The 24,652-nt window shown below is 39.4% G+C and overlaps 1 non-coding gene across 1 annotated transcript; it reads left to right on the forward strand.

Annotated features, from left to right (window-relative positions):
* Window positions 1-22,180: 22,180 nt before the first annotated feature.
* LOC131987340 (U2 spliceosomal RNA) lies at window positions 22,181-22,374 on the forward strand. Its single transcript, XR_009395804.1, has one exon. It is a non-coding gene; the product is annotated as a U2 spliceosomal RNA (small nuclear RNA).
* Window positions 22,375-24,652: the final 2,278 nt, after the last annotated feature.

Consider the following 24,652-nt stretch of genomic DNA (forward strand, 5'->3'; position numbering starts at 1 on the left):
CTCTTCTTGGCTAATAGTCGAGTGTCTGCCTGCGTCGCTGATGAGGCCCATTAGCGCGAGTGAGCCGCAACAAAGGAGGATCACAGCTCTGCAATGTAATGTGATGAGCTTCTTTTCTCTTATCAATTCCAGGAAACATTAAAGGAGTAAGGGAGGAAAAACTCTCATTTCATACACCCATAATTAAATGACACAGACGGGTTGATAGTCCCTGGACCATTGTGAATCCAAATTACGCAACGTAATGAAGGAAAGCACTTTTAAACTGGAGGTAAAAAGCCAGAGAGGCTTTGAAATCATCTCCATGCTTCTGCTGCATTTTGCATGCTTTATGTTTCATTTATAAAGTTGTAGATGTAAATTTACTTAGGGAAAAAATACAGCGAAACAAAAAATGGCCTCAGTTATTTTAATTTAAATTAACTTGCTTTGAAGTACCCACGTGGATTCTCAATAGAAAAGTTTATTCAGAGTATGTCTGTGCAGCGAAGGAAATCTTCCTGACTGAATATTTTCAAATGCATATGTTACTCATGCATATGATATATTGGCCAGACTTTCAGAGCCACACTCACAGCCTTGTGCATACAACGGGTTAGTTGTGGTTAAGGTAGAGGGGGTCTGACAATGGGAGGCAATTGAGAAGTGGAGAGTTTTACATACAGTAGTCTGACCAACCATTCTCATGGCAGTGATTATGTCTTGCAGGTGTGCTGCATGAAAAAAAATGCTGCATACTGTAACTTTAAATCTTACTTTTTACACCAATAAAAATGTCCTCTGTGAGCAAGAATCAATAAATCTATTCTGAAAACATGGAGGGAAGTACTTACAGATGTCACCATTGCATGTTCTTCTTCCACGTGCTTAATGAAAAAAGTGTACCTTTTTTGGCTTCACTTCGGAAAATGTTCTAACAGTTAAATATATATTTGCTTAATATATTATTTTAAAAATCAGAAGTTCAAAGATTTCCTTTGTTGGCCATCTGGTTTAGGTGCATAACACAACAATACAGAATCATTCTAAAACCCTTTATTGTTATATGACTTGTAAAATGCAAAATATGTTTCTTTAATTGAATTGTGATCACTGTTTTCTTTAGCGTCTCTTAGTTAACATGGTGAGATGAATGTAACCTTTGTGATGTCTTCATGTCTTCATATTGTGTGTTCCTTTTTGTGGTTTTTACAATCTATTCAGAGAGGAGTTTCAATCTGGAACTATTGTGACAAAACAGACGTGACAGAGCTCAGACATTGTCACAGCATAAATTGCAAGATAAATTACAAGGAGCAGCACTGAAGAGGAATGGTTTTCCAGAATGTGAATAAAATTAGACAAAACCTTAATGATTTTTCTCCCTTTGCCCAAGGTGAGCCAAGCCTTTGAGTGCCTATATTTGTATTAAAGTGCATTATGACTAATATTTTATACATATTTGATTCCTATCTATCAAAATGGGAAACTGAAAAGAACAGGATTAAAGCCAAACAGCCCAAAGAGAAAAAAAAACACCTTCAGTTCTCTGAGTGTAACAGATGAACAGACATTTTGAGAGAAGCCCAGCACTCCCTTGGTACAAAACTACATCCGGGCTCCAAATTCATCCTCATTAGTTTCCCATGATGAGTTTAATGAGCACCTCGTTGGGAAGGTTTGGCTTGGCCCGCTGTCCTCTGGGTCCTTTGGCATCACAGGCCCGAGAGCCCCTCGGATAGAAGAAACTGATGAAGCGACATCCATCAATAAACAGAGGGGAGAGGAGATGGTAAAGGAGAGACAAAAAGAGGAAAGAAAAAACAGACAGAGAGAGGGTGGAGAAAGCGAGGGGGAACGAAAGGAAACAAAGCAGATGAAGCCGAGAGAGGGTCTTCCAGCGGATGAGGGACTGGGGAGAGCTCATGATTAGTAAAGCAACATCCATCATTCTGCAGAAGAGAGAAAAGGTGAAAAAGAAATGAAGAAACTCCCGGACAGTCACAAAAAGAGGTGGGAGATGGCAAAAAAGCATAGAGAAATTGCATTTTTGTGACAGAAAGTAATAAACATAGTGCTGGGAGTATGATATAAAATAATGTCTGGCAGCCACTAAGAGCAAATATTTAGTAAAATAAACTATACATCTGTTGCACAAACCGGTAAGACTGCACAAGTTTTAGATTTCAGTAAAAGATCTTTAGAGGCAAGCTTTATGTAATATTGATTGGCTGTGTCAGCTGAACAGGACTCGCTCCACATACAGAACTAATGCCCTGATGTCAATTATATTGGGGGGAAATTAATAATCTTGCAGGGTGGTGCACAGATAATAACCTGCTACTCAACATCAGCAAAACCAAGGAGCTGATTGTTGATTTTAGGAAAATTAGGTTAAGACCCCCACCCCCCCACCCCCCTCTTCATCATTGATGCAGAGGTGGAGCAGGTGAATAGTTTTAGGGTTCTGGGAATTTAGCATCTAAAATAAGTAAACAATAAACAAGTTCTAGATTCCACACTTATTATCTTATTATCTATACATTGCACCTCATTTGTCCACAAATTGGTACTTTGATCTAAGAAAGACAATATGGTTCCGATATGGATGGCAAATGTTGCATGACTGCTCAGTCAAATAAAAGGAGTTGGATGTGAAAAGTTTGTGGGGCTGGAAACTCATAACAACCATTGGTAAGCAAAACCTAAATTATATGGGTCTCAGTGCTCAGAGAATGATGATGTGTCTGCAGAGGTACAATTATGAACTGAAATTCTAGATGCTTTGTCTAGGACACACACGCACACACACACACACACACACACCACTTGGAAAGGGCAGTCAGACAATAGAGCAGAGTTTGCCAGCCCTTATGCACATAGAGATGTAGTGAAGTCCTGTTAGCAATGGATAAGAGAAAGTAGTGTCTGAAACAAAAGCAGACAGACAACTGCAGAAGTTAATGGGGTTAATAGGGATGAATGGCACAAACAACCATGCCAGCAGTTCTATTCATCTGGGCACTCAATGCCATTAGTTGGTGCCATTCTGCTTAAAGCAATTTAAATATTATCCCTGCTCAACACGGAAATTGAGTACTGATTTCAAATTGAACAACATGCATAACACACCAGAGTCCATGATCACCGTCACACAGCATCATGGGAGATGGGGAGAGTGTGTGCAGGAAATTTTTAAGGAAAGGACTACCTGTTGTCTGTTTTTCAAGCTTTCCTGAAATTGCTCTACTCACAAGCCCAACAGCTTTAGGGGTGGTGAAGCACACAAAGTCAATATTTGCACGGCATGGGATAGCACAAATAGTGGTCACAGATAACGCTCCTCAGTTTGCCAGTCTTGACTCTGCACAGTTGACTTTTGCAGGGCAGCATGAGATCAACCACATGGCAGCATGTCCACATTTCCCTCAGGCCAGTGGGAAAGATGAAAAAGAGGTGCAAATTATTGAAAAAAACAAACAACTACTCTAAAAGGCACATGCCAATGGTGATGACATTTACCTGGAACGACTGGCATACTGAACACCCCCCCTTGAAAGCGGAAAGGACTCCCCGTAGACTGCAGATTGCAAACACACGTGCAAGGGGTAAGAAAGAGACCACAAGAGGAAATACTGAGAAATATGAAACATTTTAAGCAAAGCCAAAAGGCATATTTTGATCAAACTGCCAAATTATTCCTGCCTCTGCACAAAGATCACATTCAGACTGCAATACGCAGACAAAATTGTGATTATAGGTTGCATGCAGGTTTCCGTAGAGAGGCCGTGGTCACACTGTCCATGCACAGAAGTAATGCACTGAAATTCATAGGTATCCTACAGAAATGTTGCCCATTAATGAAGCAACATAATGTTAAATGTCAAATATCAAACCAAGAGTTTTCAACCAAGAGATCAGTGTTTGTGCCCATTGTTGGAAGTTATATCTGGAAGTACTGGGTTCTGTTTACTTGCTATCACCTCAAGTGTTTCATCTGTGGGATACTAGTTAAATAACTTCAGCAGTACAGCCCACTATTTTGGTTCCCACAGGCTGAATCATCGGTAGACCAAGGCTAAAAGGTGGAGGTTAACCCAGGGGTAATACAATATATCATTAAAGCTCTGGAGACTCAAGGTTGGCACTTGGGTTTAAGGGCTTTGAAACTTTGTATTTGAGGGAACACACAGTGGAATGCAGTCCCTCAACCAGGAATACAGTCTCATGAAATATTAAAGTTACTCCTCAGGCATGGCCCTGCTGGTCATTCTCTTTTAGTTTGGACTGAAAGTTAAAAGGTGATTGTGCTTTCCTCCATAACACCTGGTCTCCAAAGCCTCTGATTCTTTCTTTTTTTTGTTTCAGCTGTACTTGTATTAACGGGTCCTTAAAGTTTAACTTTGGCAAGAATAAAGAACCCTAAAGATGTAATAGCAATTACTGGGGTTGTCAAAGTTGATAATAACTTGTTAACACAAATTTGGGCAAGTTGTGTTATGATAACCCCTGAATGTCAAGTTCGGCTACCAAGCCCTGCCAGATACGTCTGTCGGCAAGATCACAGTAATTTGCAGCCACTGTTGGTGTGAATTGAGTTACCACCAGAGTACATCTAGTCTTAGCAGCTAATGCAGACAGTTTCGTTAGCCCTGACTAATCTAGCTTGTGGCAGGCAAATTAGCATTGTGGAGGACAGGGTACGTGAGGAATAACCATCCCCTTGTCGAAACTTATTCATAAAGATAAAGCACATACATGATTTTACTTATATGCAGAGAGTGCAAACCCAAGAGTGTAAGAGAGTGGGGAAACTGGTCTTTTTACCTTATGATCCATGTCCTTGACCTTTGACCCTGAGAGATGGTACTTTGCGAAAAAGGGTTACATGACTGTCCACAGCTTGAACAATTTGCTTTCATAGTTGCATGCGAGGCCTGAATATTGAACCAGGCCTGTATTTCTATTTCTTTCTGATAAAATGTTCTGTTGCTTCTGCTTGCTGCTCCTTCATTCTCAACTGTTCCTCCAGATTTACTTGAGGGATGCAAAATCAGTCTTTCTCCCAGCCTTGCGAGGCTTTTAAAAAAATCGTATAATATCGCGAGAATCCAGCTGCCGTGCAAAGAAAATAAATCAGTATTTTAGAATTTAAATTGCCCTTAACCATCACTTGCTGTTCCATTCTCATAATGTAATTACGTATATGCAGATTTCAGTTATACGATAGGTTTCAATTTAAGAAAGTGCTGCGGATAATTGTATTTCCACCCTTTAAATGAAGTGATAAAACAGAGAATTGCTACCACCATTTTCTCCAGTCTCGTGGGCTCTTTGTGCCTGATAGAGTGAACACAAGTACCATTAGAGCCCTGGTGAATTGGTTGGAATTAAAAGAGATGTTTGTCATTGTCCGTGAAGTCAAGCATTTCTTTAGAGAGCAAATTCATGTAACCCAGTTTACCAACATTAAGTCGCCTGTAGCAGAGCACACGAGTGAGCAAAAAACGGAGGAGGAAAGGAAACAAATAAATTAATGAAGCGGACAGCAGACGATGGTGATGGAGAAGAAAATGAATGAAGAAAGAAAATATATAAGCAAGAAGACCTCTGAGCAGCTTGTGCCAGCTGAGAAAAGAACCTGCAGGGGGTTATGCAAATGCCTGAGTCGTAGCCTGTCAAGAAATCCAAATTCAGCTCAAGCATGTGTCCGCGCTCACCCTCTGTGGAGTCCTTACACGCTTTATTATGCATTTCCAGACATCACTTGTGGCTCCTGGCCATATTTTTAGAGAGCAGAGAGGGAAACATCCTTGAGAAGCGTCGGGCAGCAAGACGGGGAGTAGTGTTAGCACTTCAGCTCACTCCAAAGGCATTACCAACCCCTGAGGATGAACAGAGACCCACAGAGAAGTGGATAGGACGTAAAATAGCATATGGCCAGCACTATCATTCTAATTGCAGCTGCCTGTGAATGACCAGCTCCTGCACAGGACACTAAATCCACCTTGTGCCGAACGCTCCTGCATCTGCTTATCTCTGTCGGAGAGCAGAAGAACACTTCTGTGCTTAATAAACAGGCCTCCCTTAAGAAGCTGCTACACAGGGAAATAGCAAGAACAGCGGGGAAGAAAAAATAATCATATTGCTACTTATACACAGTTCCAAACCATTCCCTCTCAAATATAGGTTTGCAGCACATGTACGAAGAGTTGATTTTTTTATTCCTGGGTGTCTTCGCTTACTATCCTGATGTTGCATTGGGAGATTTGACTGTTTCAAGGATCTTGCTGAAATTATGGAAATGACAATGGAAAAACACTGCTTTGCTCCAAAGTAGACCCAATTTCTGTTATGATGCCATAAATGTATGATGAAGTCTATTAATGAAAACAAATAATGTAATAAAATTAAATAAATGAATACAGTCTTTTTTAATCATTTTGAAAGTGATAGGATATATAGTAATGTTCATTTGCATTAAAAATGGTTTTTCTGGCCATTTTTGTGACATATTTGTAGTTCTGGCATGGGATAATGAGGTCCACATTCACTTAAAAAAAATATTCAGCAGTAAGCACAGCAACAGACCTTCCAAACAATAATTCAAGAAATCAAATTAGGAAAAAATGCATTAGACATACCTTGATTAACTACGCTTATTTTGGTAGTCATGGTAAAAAGTATATACTCCATCTTACTACTGACCATTTAATAGTTGATGTTATGTTTTATAACATAAGTCAGTGAAATAAAAAAGAAAGGTGAGTTGAGTCTATTCTACTTATTCGTAGTTATCTCTAACTTCACTTCTGACTACAGACAACATTATAAACAAGAGGCAGTAAATGTCAGCTGGCCAACTCCCCACAAATAAGTTGAGAACAAGGCATTACTGTAAACCCCAGCTTTAATTCCTTTTTTTATGGCAATGAAGATATCACACAGACTTTAGATTAAGCAATTTAGCAACTGAAGAGCTTCCAGACGCCGGCTCTAATTCAATTTCCTTTCCTGCTCATTAACTTATAGTCCAGTCATTAGTTAAAGGCAGTGCTGTTTGGATTGGCTCAGCATTTTGGGTAAATTAAGAGCAGGATGGTTTGTCAGGCTTATATACCCTGGGATCAGTGGATGAAATCCTCTGAGGTAATTGGTATTTGTCATGAAGCTGCCAAACATGTTTTTGCACTGTTTACAACAATTTACAAAGACGTTAAAGAGAAATATTGTGTTTGCTCCAAGTTAAAGCAGTAACTCCCATCTGCTTAAAAGGAAGCTGGCTTTAATTTCGGTAATTCTGGTTTATTAATTATTGATCACTTCTCTTTAATTTCTTGCTACCTTAAACTTTTAGTGGCAATCTACAAAGAAACTCTGTGACTTATGGATGAAAAGAAAATGTCCCTATGTGCTCTCTTTTTCCAAGGGACTCTATCTTCTTTTAAATAAGACGAAGGTCAACTTTTAAGGCACTTTTTGAGATACTTTCATAACATCTCTAAGTTTTGGAAAGACTTTCTCACCATTAATTCATTTATCCTCCCGTTATTGCCAAAATTATATATAATTTCTGACAGTGAGAGTGGGAAGCTGCTCCTGGCAGAAGGAGAACAGGAAGAATGCCAGGGAGTAGAGTTATATCTTTAATTAATTAACATAGACAATGTTATCTTTCTGACTTCAACGGCAGGTTTTTCAGCCAGAAGGCCCCAGTTGTAGGACGAATATAATATTAGCTCAGGAGGAGGAGTGTGAAATCACTGGAGGTCACAGCCAACAGATTCATGTGCAAAACTGGTCCTGTTGATGTGCAATGCAGCTGCACATTGATTTAAAAAGGAAAACGAGAACTTGACAGGAAAAGGAAGCATGGCATGCAGCAGTTTACAGAAACTTAAAGAACAGCATAGCAGTGTGCATGAAATGTTATGTGAGTGTAGACGTTGTTGTCAAGGCTGAAGTGGAATCCAGAATTTATTTAAATAGCACAATTAATAAAGAATGTCATATAAAATAACAGTAACAGGCTGTGTGCAAAATGGCAGAGAAGTCAGAGCAATTACTGGCAGCATGGCGCACTGTGAAAGGAGACGTTGATGTCATTGACATTAATGAAATTACTATACTGTACTCAAGGGCATTTTTCTGCTCTGCTCAGTATCCTCATGAATGTTGTGCCAGTGGCCACTTAAATAATGCAAAAATGGAAGCTGCTACATGCTTTATAATGGCATTATATAGGACCCATGTTTTCCATGATGACAGCATAACAGCAGCATAATCTGCAAACAATGATTAATGAAAAAAACATTTCCAAATCTTTTATTACAACGTGAGGTTTATTTTTTTTATGGTACTGGTCAGCTGTGTTAATCTGATAACACTGTACTCATCATCACCAAAACAAGGAGTCATACTATCAGAAGTACATTCATTCCCTGACAACTTTTCCTCACCCTGTCCCTAAATGATACTTGCCTAATCACCTAACCCTTAATCTAACACTAACCTTACCTTAACGTTAAACCCAGTCTCTACCCTAAATTTAATGATTTACATTATGAGGACTTTTAATTTATCCCCATTAGGAGGTGAGTCCCCACAACCTGTTGTGTTACCAGATTAATGTTCCCACACCGTCAGCAATGTATGACCACACACACACAAACATACACACACACACACACACACACACACATTTAGCGTGTGTTTTGTAAAAATCCATCACAACAACTTTCTGGTTCAATGTTGACCTACTGTACTTACCATAGCTGTGCAAGCGGTTTTCATATGCAATGAGTGACTTGGTCTTGGACTGAATTGGTGCAGTCACTTGCAGTTTTACCATCAAACAGGGTGGTTTAAATTGTCGAACTGTTTACAACCTGTCTAATTATCTGACTGCTCTTTTTTTCTCGTCCTGTTAGACCTAATATTTATTGGCGATGATCTCAGCAATCGATTTGGCCAATATATCGTCATTATAGTGGACTGAACTAATGGCCAAAAATAATGAAAATAAAACCTAAATTGTAGTAATAGTTTTCCTTTAGTATGAATGTCTGGTAGCCTGGATATTGGGGTGTATACAGTGTCCCTGCCCTGATTTGTTTCCAGTCTGGAACTTTTCTCCATGTTTTCAGTCTGTTACTGAACTGGCCTGGAGGTTAGAGAATCAGGCTTGTAGCCTGAGGGGTTGAGCAAGGCACCTAACCCCCCACTGCTCCTAAGAAAAGCAGAGGACTAAATAATAATGAGGACTATATAATTTACCTTAATCTAATAAAGAAAGAAAACCCCCCCCCCCCCCCCCCCCCCCCCCCCCCACACACACACACACACACATACTCATTTAGAAAGAAGCATATGAATTTAACTGTTAAGATATTTTTCTAAAATATTTTTACTAATGTCCTTTTTTAAATGTTTTAAAATATTTTCCAAGAGGGGATTTGCGTCTTTGAGTGATCCCTGTCTATCAAAGAGGGGACTTCTATACCTCCACATACACTTCAAGCATGTTGCACTGTTATAAAGGAGGAGTTTGATTATACTGTCATAAAGTGGCATACCATGGGACAAAGCCGCCTTTAAGCTGCCTCAAGGCCTAAATTTAAACTTATCTGTCTGCCCTCCCACATAGCAGTGCTAATATACTGTCTCTGTAGAACACAGGGAGACTAATTACTTATTACTGCATTCTTACTCACTGCACAGAAAATCTGCCATCTTTTTCCATATAAAAGGTCTAACCACGTATCTGTGCCAAAGCTATTACTCCTTTTTAATTTCATTAATTTGTTGTTTGAAAATCATGAATTAGGCATGTATTTAGTGAAACCTACTTCAGTCACCAAGGAGGGAAATGAATCAAGAACAGGTGGCTTAATAAATGATGCTTAAGGCTTACACTAAGTGAGATATGAAGGTCTGATTTCCTGGAGGTTTATTCAGACTGAATGCAAAGTAGTAATTAAATGAATTAATGCATATAAAATCAGTGGAAAGCCATTTAATAATTCTTTTCAAGGTGCTCTGTGAAAGGAAATATGAGCGTTTTGATTCATAACAAAACATGTCGCCAAATGAAGTACAAAACAAAAATCCATACTTGATATAACTTTAATTAATCTGCTTTACAAAAAAACACAGAAAAATGTGATGTAAAAAAGCGAGTGTAAAAAAATGTTATTATAAAATGCTAAAAGTGTTATCCAACTTTGCCGGTTACTTTCTGTATGCTGTCACACGCGGTTGAAATGACTTGCCTAATAAATCAAACTTACTGACACATTTATAAGATAAGTTATAGTTTTAGGTTCATAAAATGTTCCCGAATTGGTAAGTATGTTTTGATCTGTGTCATACACCAATGGTGTGATTTGCCCTTTAATATGCAGCAAATAAGCAAATTGTTAAGACGTACGTGACGTGATTTGTATATGTAGATGGTGTATCATATACCTGAAAATAAGCACAGACACGTAACAGTAAAGTTTGTCATCTAATCTGAGATGTTAACTGAGCACTGACTTATTTTAAACGACTTTATCCTTCAAGGCCAAAGCCAAAGCCAAGCCAATGAAATTCAGTGTGTATATATACAAAAAAACCTCTTTACCAGTTTGAACAAATATTGAACAGTTCAACAGTTTTCAATTGGTTATATTTCAGAAAGAAGTGGCAAGTTATCTCTTTCTTTTAAGAAAATGTCAAAACTTTTTTGGAAACCAGTTTAACCGACCTTAATGGTGAGTGAAATAGTTTAAAACAAAAACTAAGTGGGCACACACTACAACTATAAGGGATTGTTACTCCTTCAGAATAAAGATAAAGAAAGAAGGCAAAGCACTGACACCGGACTAATTTACACATACCTTACCTTTGGAGGCTATAATTAATACAGTGGTGACAGATTTTGTGAAACAGATAATTGTAAAAATAACTTCTACTGTAGCATTTTGTGGATTTATGTCTTTGTGAGTGTGCCTTTATCATCCGTTGGTTAATAAGTGTGTGGACCACTTCATGCCGATGCCGTTTTATGTCGTATTGCAGAAGTTGACAGCTCCGTAAGCATTTATTAAGAACATCTAATGGTAATGACCGTTGACATCAGCTGTCATATATGGTGTGCATCTACATAGCAGGCAATAACAACATAATTACACGCCTGAGGGGCAAATAAAATTAAAGGCGTTCTCTAGCGTGTCATTGAAATAACAACTGAGGCTGTTAAACCACAGGCTAAATATGAAGAATGAGTGAGTCTAATTTCAAAATAAGCTGAAGCTTCTTTTGTATCAGTAGTGAATGCTTTTTAATATAGAATTATATGTACATTACATTGCCACTTGGTTATAGAGCAATTTTGTGATCAGTTCTGATATATTTTTGTAGTTCTTTCCACCAGCTGTCAAAAACCTACTACAACCATATTTTTTTGTTGCTCACATGCAACTTCTGTGCATGTATGATGTAAATGTGGCATTATGTGGTTTATAACCTGGATTTCCTATTGATGCTAAGCTCCTCAGAGAACTAATGCACCTCAAGTCAGTCCTTTAGTGTGATAACCAGCAGGTGCAAAGGTTCTAATAAACAAGCACTCCACACACCAGACTCAAAAGTGTCAAAGAAAACCTCTCAAAGGCATTTATTGACCCTTGCTTTGCTTCCTACAAAAAATATTCAATAAAGGACTTCAAGAGATTATGTTTTCTGCTTTATTTCAGTCTCTTGGACATTAAGCACTGGATACTGTATCCTTTTTTTCATCAGTTCACCAGCTCTACACAAAAGTTTAAGCGAGCAGTGGTTGCCATGGTAGGAACCAACAATGCAGCCATACAAAAAGCACTCTGTTTATGTTTTTACCAATCAATGCACCAATTAGGAATGGGTCTCCTGTGATATTGCCTGCCGCGTGTTAAGGTTTTTTACTTTTATTTTTTAGCTTTTAATGTTAAATCCTGGCAAGGCTTGCAGGTAAGACTTTGTCCAGGAACACCATGTCCAAAATAAAGGGAACAAAGGTTTTTAAGATTTGTCCTTCTTGGACATCGATGGGTGCCAAAAGGCTCCTATGCCAGCCTGGAGAAAACTTCCCTGGAAAATGAGACCAAAAACATATGCAAAAAAACCCACCAAAACATTGGTTGCATTACCCGCATGTAAAGTGAATGGATGAAACTTTTTTGATTTGGGTTGCAAATTAGCTCTGAAGCTGCTTCAACAGCTGAGGGAGTCTCGAAAGAGTAGAGCAAGCAAGCTGTGTTTCTTCTGTTTTATGCACTGTGAACCCACTATTGTGTGTGTGTTTGCATGTGTGTGTATGTGTCAGTTTTCCTATAATTAATGGAGCACTGGCAGCTTCCCCTCATATGCACAGACTGAGCGCTCGGCTTCCTCCGATGTCAAGAGCCAAGAATGGGATTCAAAAATAACAGCAGAGTGATGTTTTTAAAAAAAGCAGGAAAATATGGGGGTAGAGTCTCACTGGGGTTGAGGAATACAAGACAGAAAAAAAACAGTTTTAAAAAGCACTTACATACATTTTTGACACATTTACTTTTACAGTACATATACATTTATATAACTCAAACTTAAACACTTATTTTTCCAAAAGTCTGTTCAATCTGAGGGAAGCATTTTGTGTCTCTTGGCACAGTCTGTGTTATTGCTCCTGAGAAGAGATCAGTGTTTTGCCCTTATACATTTACACCTTATAAGCATATAAGCAATTTCATGTGCGCATTCCTCAAGGCAATGATACATGGCAAATGTCACGATAGTTTTTAAAGGAACACTCCACCATTTTTTCATATTAAAACATGTTATTCGGGTAAGTAAGACGAGTTGATACAGACCTCTTGCGTCTCAATGCGTGCACTCAATCGCCCTGGCGCGCGGAGCTACTTGGCTAGCACTTAGCTTAGCCCAGTTCATTCATTACGGTCCAAACAGATGGACAGTTAGAAGCGACCAAACTCCTCCACGTTTTCCCTATTTAAATACAGCTACACGAGTAGTTAAACGACCAAGTATGGCGACACAAAATAAAACGTGGCGCTTTTCGAAGCGGATAAAAAGGATAACTATAATGTATGGCGGAATAGCACTTGGGAGCACTTCGACTCGGCGCAGTAATATCATCACTTCCGCTCCCTCTCACTTCCGTCAGGAGTGATGATATTACTGCGCCGAGTCGAAGTGCTCCCAAGTGCTAAGTAGCTCCGCGCGCCAGGGCGATTGAGTGCACGCATTGAGACGCAAGAGGTCTGTATCAACTCGTCTTACTTACCCGAATAACATGTTTTAATATGAAAAAACGGTGGAGTGTTCCTTTAACCAGCGGAATAATTATTATGTATTGTCTGTGCTCTTTGCTTTATATTGCCTTCACTCTCCAGTCTCTTTGGAAAACACGACAACTAATGTGGTATGTGCATCAGTCCAGGCTGTCTCAGTTCAGTTTGTTTATTAGGAGCTTTTGGCAGTCAGATGTCAGCATCTGTCTCCTTTTACAGATAAATCCTTGTGTTTTGGCAGTGGTTTCTCATTACATTCTTACTCCTAACAAACCCCACCAGAGTTTGGTTGTCAGAAGACTAAAACCTCACTTTTCAGGAGAATTTTGAAGTTTTTCTCATTATGTGGGTTAAATCCACTGAGAAATCACTGTGACGTTGGTTTACACATATACATTTGAGTTAATATGAATCCCTATAAACATCTAGCTTGGATTATTACAAACTATCACAGTTTTGTTTTTCTCCAATGAATAAGACCCACACAAAGTCCTGTAAGTTGCTGAAGTACCAGAAAGCCTCTCCACATCAACAGTGCCACAGTACTGATATGAAATGTATCATTGTTACATGGAATCTGCCTACAAATCTAATTAAATAATATGACGATTTCAATCAGATTACAGACACTGAATCAAATGCATTTGTAATAAACCAGTATGATCCTTGAACAGACTAGAACTAAAGGCATATCATCAATTTGTATCATCAGTCTGCAATCCTATGTGGCTAATTTCATGGCAATGTAGATTAGCATTTAACTTTATTATAAAGATGTAGATCTATATAGATATACTGTTTAAGGTTCAGCATAGGTCAATGTGGTCTCTATTAGGGATGCAACGGTACGCGTTAAAATATCGAACCGTTCGGTCAACTCTGCACGGGATGCCCAGACAGTACGCCCTTATAGACCTTGGGTTTTCAGTTTTGCATTTCTATTTGCACTTCTGCTACAAGCCACTATGTGTGTGTGTGTGTGTGTGTAAATCTGTCCAGGCAGGTGAACAGCTCTCCCCACAAAGTAATGTCCAGTCACTGTTGTGCCTCCACTCACGCTGTCACATTGTTGTAACTGAACCTGGGTTCAAATTGCAGGTCCGCTTATTATAAGCTACTTTGGGCTTCTTATTTTGAAAAGTCGCTTGTAAATATTGGCATTTGCAAATTTTTTTAACTTGTTCCATCGCTGTTTTGGGCTTGATCTGCTCCCAAACCCAGGAGAGACCCATGATTATCTGACCAACAAGACCAACTCAGTGCCATAAGAGAGACCAACTAAAACGTGTGTCATTCATTCAATTTGATTTGTTTAACTGCAACATGGTTGATACAGGCTAGCAGGCTTTCTTTTCTGCTTAGATTTATATTGTATTTTGGTCTCCATGCTTGAAACTGGCTGCTGTGGAATGTGTCCCACACTGTTTAGGACTAACAACCAAAGATGTCTCATCTGGGACAGCCTTAAATCTCAAAGTGTATTGGGGCTGTAATGGGTGTGATGTGGACCCAAATGCAACTCGTCAGACAACAGCAATGGTTGACGACAAACAGGCTGCAGTGTGCAACGTGAATGACGGGGTGGAGTGCGGAGGGAAAGTGGACTGGAGCCTATCAAAGTCCCAATAAGAACATAACAACAAACACAGGCAAACTCACTCCATCCCGTTGAAACGGTAAATCTACACAGCCACAGGATCAGACGAACAGACGCCAGGAGAAGCGTAGGCAAAACTCTTGGTTGTGGACAGAAGGCTAGGGTAATTACCAAGGTTTTGACAGAGAAGGTGATTCCAGGACAGGCAGGGTCGGCAACTGGAAAAGAGGTCCTAAAGGTGAAGCTGGAAAGTAAGTTATGAATGCAATAATGATTTGGCAAAGAGCATATGTGATGTAGAAGCTTATATAGTGGCTTGGTTAGTGATCTGAGGCAGCTGGATGAGCAGGTGAAGGGAGTTTGGCTCATGAGGAGGGAGTGACCAGCAGGTAGAGTGTAAAATTACTAGGAGAGTGAGAATTATTGGAATGAGCAGGATAGTGGGGATCTGAACTGTGACAGGGGCTGGTTGGCCAAGAGTCACGTCCAAACAAAATTAACTGCTGCATATCTATGTCTCCTTAGTTCAAACTAATACAAAAACAACTGCACACTCAAAAATCTTTCAGGTCAGCTGTGCTCTAAATATTTTCTCTGTGGTAAAATTTGCCCAATAACCTTTTATTTGTGCTTTTGTTGAATATAATAACAGACTTATCCAATACAATTAGAAAAGTACAATGTGAAGGTACTTCAATACTTAACCCCATTGAACAGGGCTTTCTGTTTACTCCACACATGTCAGCAAATAACACTGCCACCTGTGTGTTTTCCACTTTGTTTCAGGTCATAGGCATCAACCACAGGTGGCTGGATCAATGTGAAACGCTTAATTATTGTTGTGACAAATGGCACAGGCATTTAGCAGGGTTTGTTGAGTAAATGATCTCAGTGATTGCAGTGGGGAAGTGTGCCATGATTCACAATGACAAGTCATGAATTATTAAGCCACCAGAGTTGCCTAATGCCCTGAGGCCATGTTCCTTTCTGTAGACGGAAACCCAACAGGGGCAAACAAGGGGGACACAAAGGGGATTTCAATTGAAACCACCCACAAAGCTGAAACTGAGGGAGTTTAGGTTGGTGTTGGATCCGTCAGCCGAATAAAAAATGGAGGATTTGCACATTTCTACACTGTAGTTTAGAAGAGAAATGACTCATGAGTGTAAAAAAAAATGAACAAAAGAATGTATTTGACATAACAATAGTATACATAAAATAGATCAAGCCAATACTTAACTGATGTATAAAAAAAAAATGAAAACGTTACACTAACAGCCAATGTATTGAAGCTCTTGCTGTGTTTTCTTTTTACCCACTATTTTTTTAACTCACTTCCTCTTTTCTGATATCAGACACAAACAATTACAGCTCTTTGTTGATAACTACATACACCCAAGAAGACCTTAAACTGAACTATTGTCTGGAGTCTGATCATTCTGATATTAATCAAATTCTGCACATCTTCTTCCTGCTTTTTTAAAATCCCTGCAGTATCTTTCAGCAAATCTTGCACTTTATCTTGGTAAGGTGAAATTCTTGCTGCCTCCAGAGTGAATGAACTACAGTGAGGCATTCTTTCTGTTTGCTCTTTTTGTGAAAGTTTGTGGACAGCCCAATGTTACATTCATCACCTCTCAGAACACAAATTTGAGATACAAACATTTTTGGGGGGGTCAAATCAATAGTATAGCTTTTGTTTTCAATGTAATAGTTGGTAAAAATTTTGATGTCTTTATTGTGACTTTATTTTGCCAATATCTCCCATCATACCAAACAAAATGGACCAGAATCCTCTACAGAATTGTTGTTTATGTCATTTAAAAAGTAACTGGTTATAGATCTTTGTCAAACCCAAAGGATTTATTTTTCAGGTTACATGACTATTCTTTGCCAACTTTTTCAATATCCTTGAGAAAATGGCTTGTAACAGATATAAACAAACAAAAGCTGCACCCAAGTACAAACATGCATCCTCGTGTTCATGCATTCACACATGCATAACCTCACAAACACCTCACAAACACCGTGCCAAATCTCAGCCTCCTCGGACGAAAAAACTGTCGCTGAAAGTGACCTATAGAACTGCTAACAAGGAGCATATTGTAAAATAATTATGTCTACTTTTAAGTAGTATGTGTAAACAATGAAGTTATATATTTCTATGCCATCAGTAAAATGTTATTATTATTGTTATCATCAGTATTTGGCTTCTCCAAGAAAAGTTTCCATTAAAAGGATGACGAGATGAAGAAAAGCTAACCATGAGCAGAACTTTACTTGAAAAAGAATGCTATTAAATTATTTAAGGCGCTTTAGTATTGCCTACAATTTGCTTGTATTATTCACATACATTAAACTTTAAAATTGTGAAGTAATTGTTATGATGACATAAAAAGAGCAAAACATGCTAATTCGATGCAGCAAATTTGCAACATGGTGCTAATAAGCACCAAATGGGAGACTACTGAGATAAAAGCCATTCTTAATGACTCATACATTACCATACTTGTCAACTAATAAATCGAAAGCAGGATTTTCTCAATTCAAAGTGTTACCACAAGGCTAATGGGGTTTTGCGTCGATGTTGTTTAAAAATTGAGAGCTAACTACTGAAAAAGCCAGGAGCAGTGACAGATTTACCAGCCTCTGCCAACAATTATTTGGTTTAACATTTACAAGACAAAGTCCTGACACATGATGAGCTCAATTTTTTCTTTCCTTGACACTTTTCTGCAGCGCTGCCAAAAATGAGTCATGGAGTGAAGTTTCCCCAGCAGGGTCGCTTATGGCTGTGATTCCCTCTCAGCAAGTCACTGCCTCCTTCTGACCTAATTACCACAAAATTGCTCATAAAACTACACCAACAGGATCCCAAGAAGAAACACTCAAAATTAGCATCCTCAACAGTTATTACCAGCTGTTACATGAGAATATTTTTAAATGACATATCCACTCTTAGAAGGGAGTAAACAATCTCAATGGACTGCTTATAAAATAGGCCTACATTTTTACCCATTAGAACATCTTGTGTGCTAAATGTGTAAAAGGGCAACTCTACACAATATCCGGACCCGATTCTCCACACATTTTCCAGAATTCAACTGAGAAAATATCTATATTACTGTGGCCAGCAATGGCTTATTTTGCAAGTTGAAAAGCAATTGACAAATCAGGGGTTGCTGTGTCAGATTACATAGCTAGCAAGATATTTACATTCAAGGAAAAAAGAGCAACAGAAAAATTATCCAAAAATGGAGACAAGCGTTCTTGAGGCTGACATAACTGTACATAATGTCCTGGTGACTTAATTTCAAATCCAATATATTTCTTCAATCTTGGAAAAATACACTTCCAACTACATATAACCTCAATCTGGTTATCAGACTTTAGAAAGAACAAGTGCAAATATGCACAAAGCGGCAAAGGCGTGGGAATGGGGGATAGTGGGGGGGTGATTGCATATCTGAATATGTGTAGGAGTTTGTGTGGGTATGGGCCTGGGCAGTCACCTCGCCTGGCAACCCAATCAGTCAGTGCCTCAGTTTGCAAGAATGTCATAGCCAACATAGCATAACACAGCAAGTTGCCATGGAGACAGCCTTGGTCAGGTTCCAGACAGTCAACAATCCGCAGGTCTCTGTGGGAGGTGTGGGAGGGGTTGAAGAGTGTCTCGCTGCAGTGTTTTTTCCAGGGGAGTTGTTGATTCCAGCAACGGCCTTGAGTTCAGAGCTGGTTGAGGGTGCCGAAAGCAGATTGGGATTGTTTGGGCTTCGGGTGGGTGGCCATATTCAATTTACACGACCATTCTCCTTGTCCATTCTGGTCTCCGAATCGATCCATTCACCTTTACAAAGCCGTTAGTTTCTCCAAGATGTTATCCACATTGTGGTTTACAGTCAACGTCTGAGTGCCGACAGCTCTGCCAACTACTTCAATCAAGTCGGGCAGCGTTATAGGGCTTTGGACAGCTGTCACCATTTACTGTATTCCTCAATAAACCAGGGCAATGCCTACTCCAACCAGCAGAAGACCTGCAGTCATGGTTCTGAAGAGGTAGGTTCAAAGTTCTCCCACGCGTCCATTGTGTAGCCAGCTGCAAACGTCCCGGCAGGACAGGTGGGCTTCCCCGAACCCAGGCTTCTCGTCGAGAAGATGGTGTCAATTGAGCTGAGAGAACAGTTGATTAAATCCATGATTTTTAGTTTTGGAGAGCAGTGCAGAGAGAGTCTCTCAAATTATAAGACAGTAGACCAGACGAGATGAGAGGAGCGAAGTAGGGAAGGCAAGGGAGAAAAATGCAACCGCCTTCGTTGAGAGCCAGAGACAAGCCATCTTTTTTCCGGAAAAGGGGAGAAAATACAGTGTGAAAGGGTCAAAATGATGAGACCAAACCGGTAAACGGACTTTTTCAAAAATATATATTTTTAATGACACAGTGCCGTGGAAACGCATTGCTTTTTGTCTCCTGATGACGGCTTGCCTTTTTAGCCACCTGTCAATCAAAGGAAGCCACGCCCCAAATCATACAATTCTTTATCTTCTATTTTCTTTTTAAATGGGGCCATTTTTTTTCACTATTTACATTGTATTGTCTTGAAGAAGATTTTTTACAAGCGATTGAGACCATAGTGTTGTCATAAAAAAAATTCTGAGGTAATAAATCAAGTGAAAAATGTTCTCATTTTGTATTGAAATGAATGGACCGAAATACTTCTGCAGCCTCCGTCAGCACCCCCTGATGGAATTTTGGGTATGGGTACAATGCAGCTTAAGGCTCTTCCTTGTTTGCATCACTGCTCAGACCCAGAGGTTGCCTCTTGACACACACACACATCGTCATAAAAAATTGCCCTCCGTGGACACTCATGAACAGTTAATCAGCTGCCCTTTGGATCATCTTCATAAGCTGTATCTGTGACATTGTTAAACTAAAATCTACAAATGTATTAATTTGTGTGTGCAGAACAGTGACTTCACTTTCTTACAGTTACATTTCAGCTCCTCATTGTCTGGTTTTAAAGCAGCTCAAATATCTTTCAGTTTGTCTCCAATTTTAAACAGACTGCACCAGTATTTCGGGGAACTTGACCCATTGGTCACCTTACCCAATATGTGACGGGACGATTGGCACTGATATCATCTCTGTGTCTGTCGTTCTGTGCATCCCACCCATCTGGCGCTTTAAGTAGGTCAATGCAGATTCAAATACTTATATGCAAATGCACATTTGGCTCCTGCGGGTCTGGTTCTTATGATCACAGTTGCTGGGATTTGGTGTCGGATGAAAAGTTGGGATTGAGATGACTTTTAGGGTGACTTTAACCAGTTTTTATTCTCTGTCTCTGTCCATCTCACACAGGAAATAGACAAACACACACACTCAGACACACACACAGGCACACTCGTGAGGTTTAATTGATTTTTCTGTTGCTGTAGATAAATCCATGTTCCGCATCTCATGTCACAGGCTGCAGCCCTTGTCTTCTGGCCTGGTAAACCCTATTCATCACAGCCTCTGCATGCTCTGACCCTCGCAGCAATGCCTCTGTTACTGAGCTTCCTCAACCTCAAGCTGCCCTTTCAACACACACAGTGAAACACCATGGAGGCAGCATTGGAAGATTATGATTTCAATTATCCTCAGGGTACATTGATTCACACTCATGCATCTCACCAGCCCATCCCATTTTGTGATAATAAGCTGAATAAGATCACACACAAGCACACGCACACAATCATGTATACCCAGTTCATTTTAAAGCCAGGGGCTGATTTCAGATTCTCCATTTGTCAAACTGCACTCCAGGGTTTGTAGCTGGACTGACCCTGAGCTTGTTAGCTGACAGTTACAGGAGGAGCCAATGTATTGAGCTCTCCTCATTGCTGCATGACCACCGCATACAATTTGTGCTTTAGGATTATGCAGCTGAATTTGAAAAGTTAACTTTTAAACTATACTCGAAAAATGAAACAATTCTCAGAACACTATTTGTAACTTTCTGAATTTTTGAAAGGAGTTTTATGCAATGTAGACAGGCTGTCTGATGAACTTTTCATGCAGCTTTCAGAGGGGCTAGGACTTAAAAAAAAAAAAAAAAAACATCTTGTAACTGTCCTGTAGCTTTAGATTGTTACCCTCCTTTCACGGTGAGCATTGGGGTTGCATGTTTTTATAAATCCTGTCGATATCCTGAGGAAAGAAGAGCTGCAAACATGAGCTTACTTTCACCTTGACCACAGAATTTATTATCCCCACCAGGCATAAGAATGGAGAGATCAAGCATTTGGTTGCATGTGTGCGTTGTGCATTCATGAGTGCGTGTGTGTATCTGTCTGACTGTCTTTCAGCCTATAAAACTACTTGACCAACCAGTGTTGTGCTTTCTTTGAACATCTACTTTACACCCTTATTGACTTCTCAAGCCTCTTATATTGCCAGTAGGGACTGCAAGATATCAACAACTGCTTCAGTGGCATAGTAAAAGGCACTTCCTATAATCAGCTGAGCTAAAAACAAACCTTACCTAGTATGTCTTGGCAAATAATCAATGAGGAATAAGCTTTAGCCAAACCCTTACCCATCCCCTTTTCAACCTCTTTGTTTACAATCTCAATGCTGAGAACACTTGAGCCGCAGCAGTTCACCAAGGTAGCTGTCACATACAGACAGTATGACCCTAGGGAGCAGGGAGGGACAACTGAGTGGGATTCTTTGGGACGTGAGAGAGAGACACGCCTAGTGGGGATCAGCACTCTACTGAGTGTGCTTTTCTAATTCAGATTTCTTTTCAGGTACGGAGCATGTTATTTATGCTGATATGTGTGCCTACATGTATGTGTCACCATTCAGGCTTTTTGTAATGTTTACTTTAGATAATTTGTTGGTATTTAATTTAAGTTGGAAATAAGAAGTGGATGATTACTTAAAAGTTTAACAATTTTATTTTGTAACTTTATTGTCTGTTTACTGAATGATATGATGTCACATCCTGTCTAGTGACTTCCACTTCCTGTTTAGTGACTTCCACTTGGATCACTTCCTATTTAGTCACTTCCTGTTTCGTGACTTCCACCTGGATGACTTCCTATTTAGTCACTTCCTGTTTAGTTACTTCCTAGCTGTATCCCAAAGTCAAGGATCCTTCCTTGGTAGGATCCTTCCTTCGGAGTCGGGTCCTCCGGAGGCGATGCAAGAGTCCTTCCTTTCACTGGTGTAACGCACAAATGGGACAGCCTTCGGAGTGTGCAGCTGTGCGTCATTGCGTAATTGGACGTCCTGCTTATATTCACCGCTGCTCTCGGTCTTTTGGCTAAGATCAAGTGCAGTATCTGTTCTTATCAGTTTAATAAAAATAAATAAATAAATTCAGCGCCGCAATTTCAAAATCAGTTCACGACATGGATGTGTCTTTGGCATCAGCACTCTGACACATATTTGTGTCATCCACGAGAACACTTCAATGTAGAAGGTCGTAGCAGAGAGCTGTCCATCTTTTTCAATATTCAGCTACTGTGAAAAATATATATGCTCTCCTGCATGACAGCATCTCAAAACATGACATCTCGAACAACAGCCTGACCTCTTACAAATATTGTTTGTGTAATAAAATGAGAGTCCATTACCAATTATGTTTCGAGATAGAATTCTTCTTTGCCAGATTCTGTTTTTTTCTTTACATATGACAAATACATTATCAAAGTCTGAAGATGACATTAATGATTGGGGTTGATGGATGGGTCAAATAAACACAAGACTTTCATCCAAAAGTCTAATGTGTGTTATTTGAATATCAAACATACATTTCTAATCCTAACCACGTAGTTCTGTTTCCTTAACCAAACCAAATAGCTGCTGTTTCCCAATGCTAACCACCTGTTTTTTAAACTGTTTGGTTCAAATCACAACATTAACCTCATGTATAAAACTGTGACTGTAATCTAAGAGAATATGTGTCCCTCATAATTGAGAATACAGTTTTGTTCTATTGGAATGTGATGATTGGTAGACAGGATTGTGAAAACAGAGCATAAATAAATTGAAAGACATGGACATCTTTTACACAAACCAGTGAAAATAACAGTATAAACAAGTATCATGCATTAAATATAATCTTGAACATCGTTATTGCTGGTCAGTAAAAGGTCTTAACATTTTCAGGCTTTCCATGGGATGAAACCGGTTTTATTATTAAAAACTGGCGTTTACAACTTGGGAGTCTCCATACAGAAAGGGAGCTTACATGCTGAATTAATGGATGTTCTTTCTATACTAACTAAGCAAAGACAAAACGGGGTTATCTCTGTATAGCTTATTCATCTACCTGTGGAGAGTTCAGCGCTTCCTGCTGAGGCTCTTGTGATAAATGACAGAGCTGTCGTTTCAACTCAAGCAGGGTGAGCAACACGTGCCACAATCCATTTTCCCTCCAGCTCTCAAAGTGCTGACTGCTGCACGGAGAAATGAGATGTGCCATCAAAGCTAACCTTAGCCTTTATTCCTGCGTGAACCCAGCAATGTTTAACCAGCCGAGGTCCCGCAGGGCTCCCGGCAGGAGAGACGAATCAAGTTTCGATCCACAGACAGAGCGAAGGTCGGCGTTCCACCGGAGCGGTTAATTCAATATGAAAATCCAAACACGGATCCCACTACGACTCACTGTTTGATTCCTTTAACTTAAAAATACACTGGTAACACTTTACAATAACCCTCATTTATAAATGGTAAACATATAGTTTATTAATGTTTAATCATCATTTATAAACCGTATATAGGCCATTTAGAATGGTGAACACATCATTTATTAATGTTTAACTAACTACATTTATATTTATAAATGTTTAACTAACTACATTTATATTTATAAATATATAAATGACAAATAGATGGTATATTATTGTAGCCCTGTCTAGATTGGAACCATCTAAAAAGATAAATAAGTAATAATAAGTTATGTTTATAAGTTAATTTCATTAAAATGCATTTCTTGGTGATTGAGATAATTACATAAATCCATGTCAGTTCATATTTTATACAAAAGGTTAAAAATAACTATGATATTATGTGTGAATGACATGTTAAAAGTTGATGTTGTTTATTACAGTGTATAGGCATCTGATGTACTCATTTGTCAGGTATCCTTATTCTACCTGTCAGTTTTCTCGGTTTCCATAGCTATGAAAACCTCTCATCCAATCAAACAGGCTAAGGGGGTGGGACAACCGAGACTTACGGGGAACGACAACAGAGAGAGGCGGGTTACACACGAGAGGGAAAGACGCATGCGATGTAGCGTGTGTGCTATCGTGCTGAGTATTGCCTTTATTTCCAGTGTTAAATGAAGAGTTTACCAGCGGAACAGGGCATACTAAGGTGTACTGAAGGTAAATGTTTTTTCATGTATGTTTGTGGTAAATACGAACTGTTTTACTACTGTTTGTGATGATGAATGCTAACCGTGATGAGCGTTTAGCTCGTGCTAACATGCTAATAGTGATTTTACACACATGTGAATGTAGTAGCCTAACGTTACTCTATGTGTTTAATGTGTGTTGCTATAGTATATTATGTGAACTCGGAATGAGCTCACGGAACGCACAGAAACTATGAATACGAGTGATTTAGAGCCGTGTGTGTATGCTCGTCAGATATCCAGGCCAGGCTAGGACACACATCTTGGACCATCTGGTCCCCGGATTCTTTTCTCTCTCCCTCCTCATGCATTCACAACATTCATCCCCTCATCTCCATTCCTGATAAGCA

The sequence above is a fragment of the Centropristis striata genome, chromosome 15 (genome assembly GCF_030273125.1).
Source record: "Centropristis striata isolate RG_2023a ecotype Rhode Island chromosome 15, C.striata_1.0, whole genome shotgun sequence".
NCBI lineage: Eukaryota > Metazoa > Chordata > Actinopteri > Perciformes > Serranidae > Centropristis > Centropristis striata.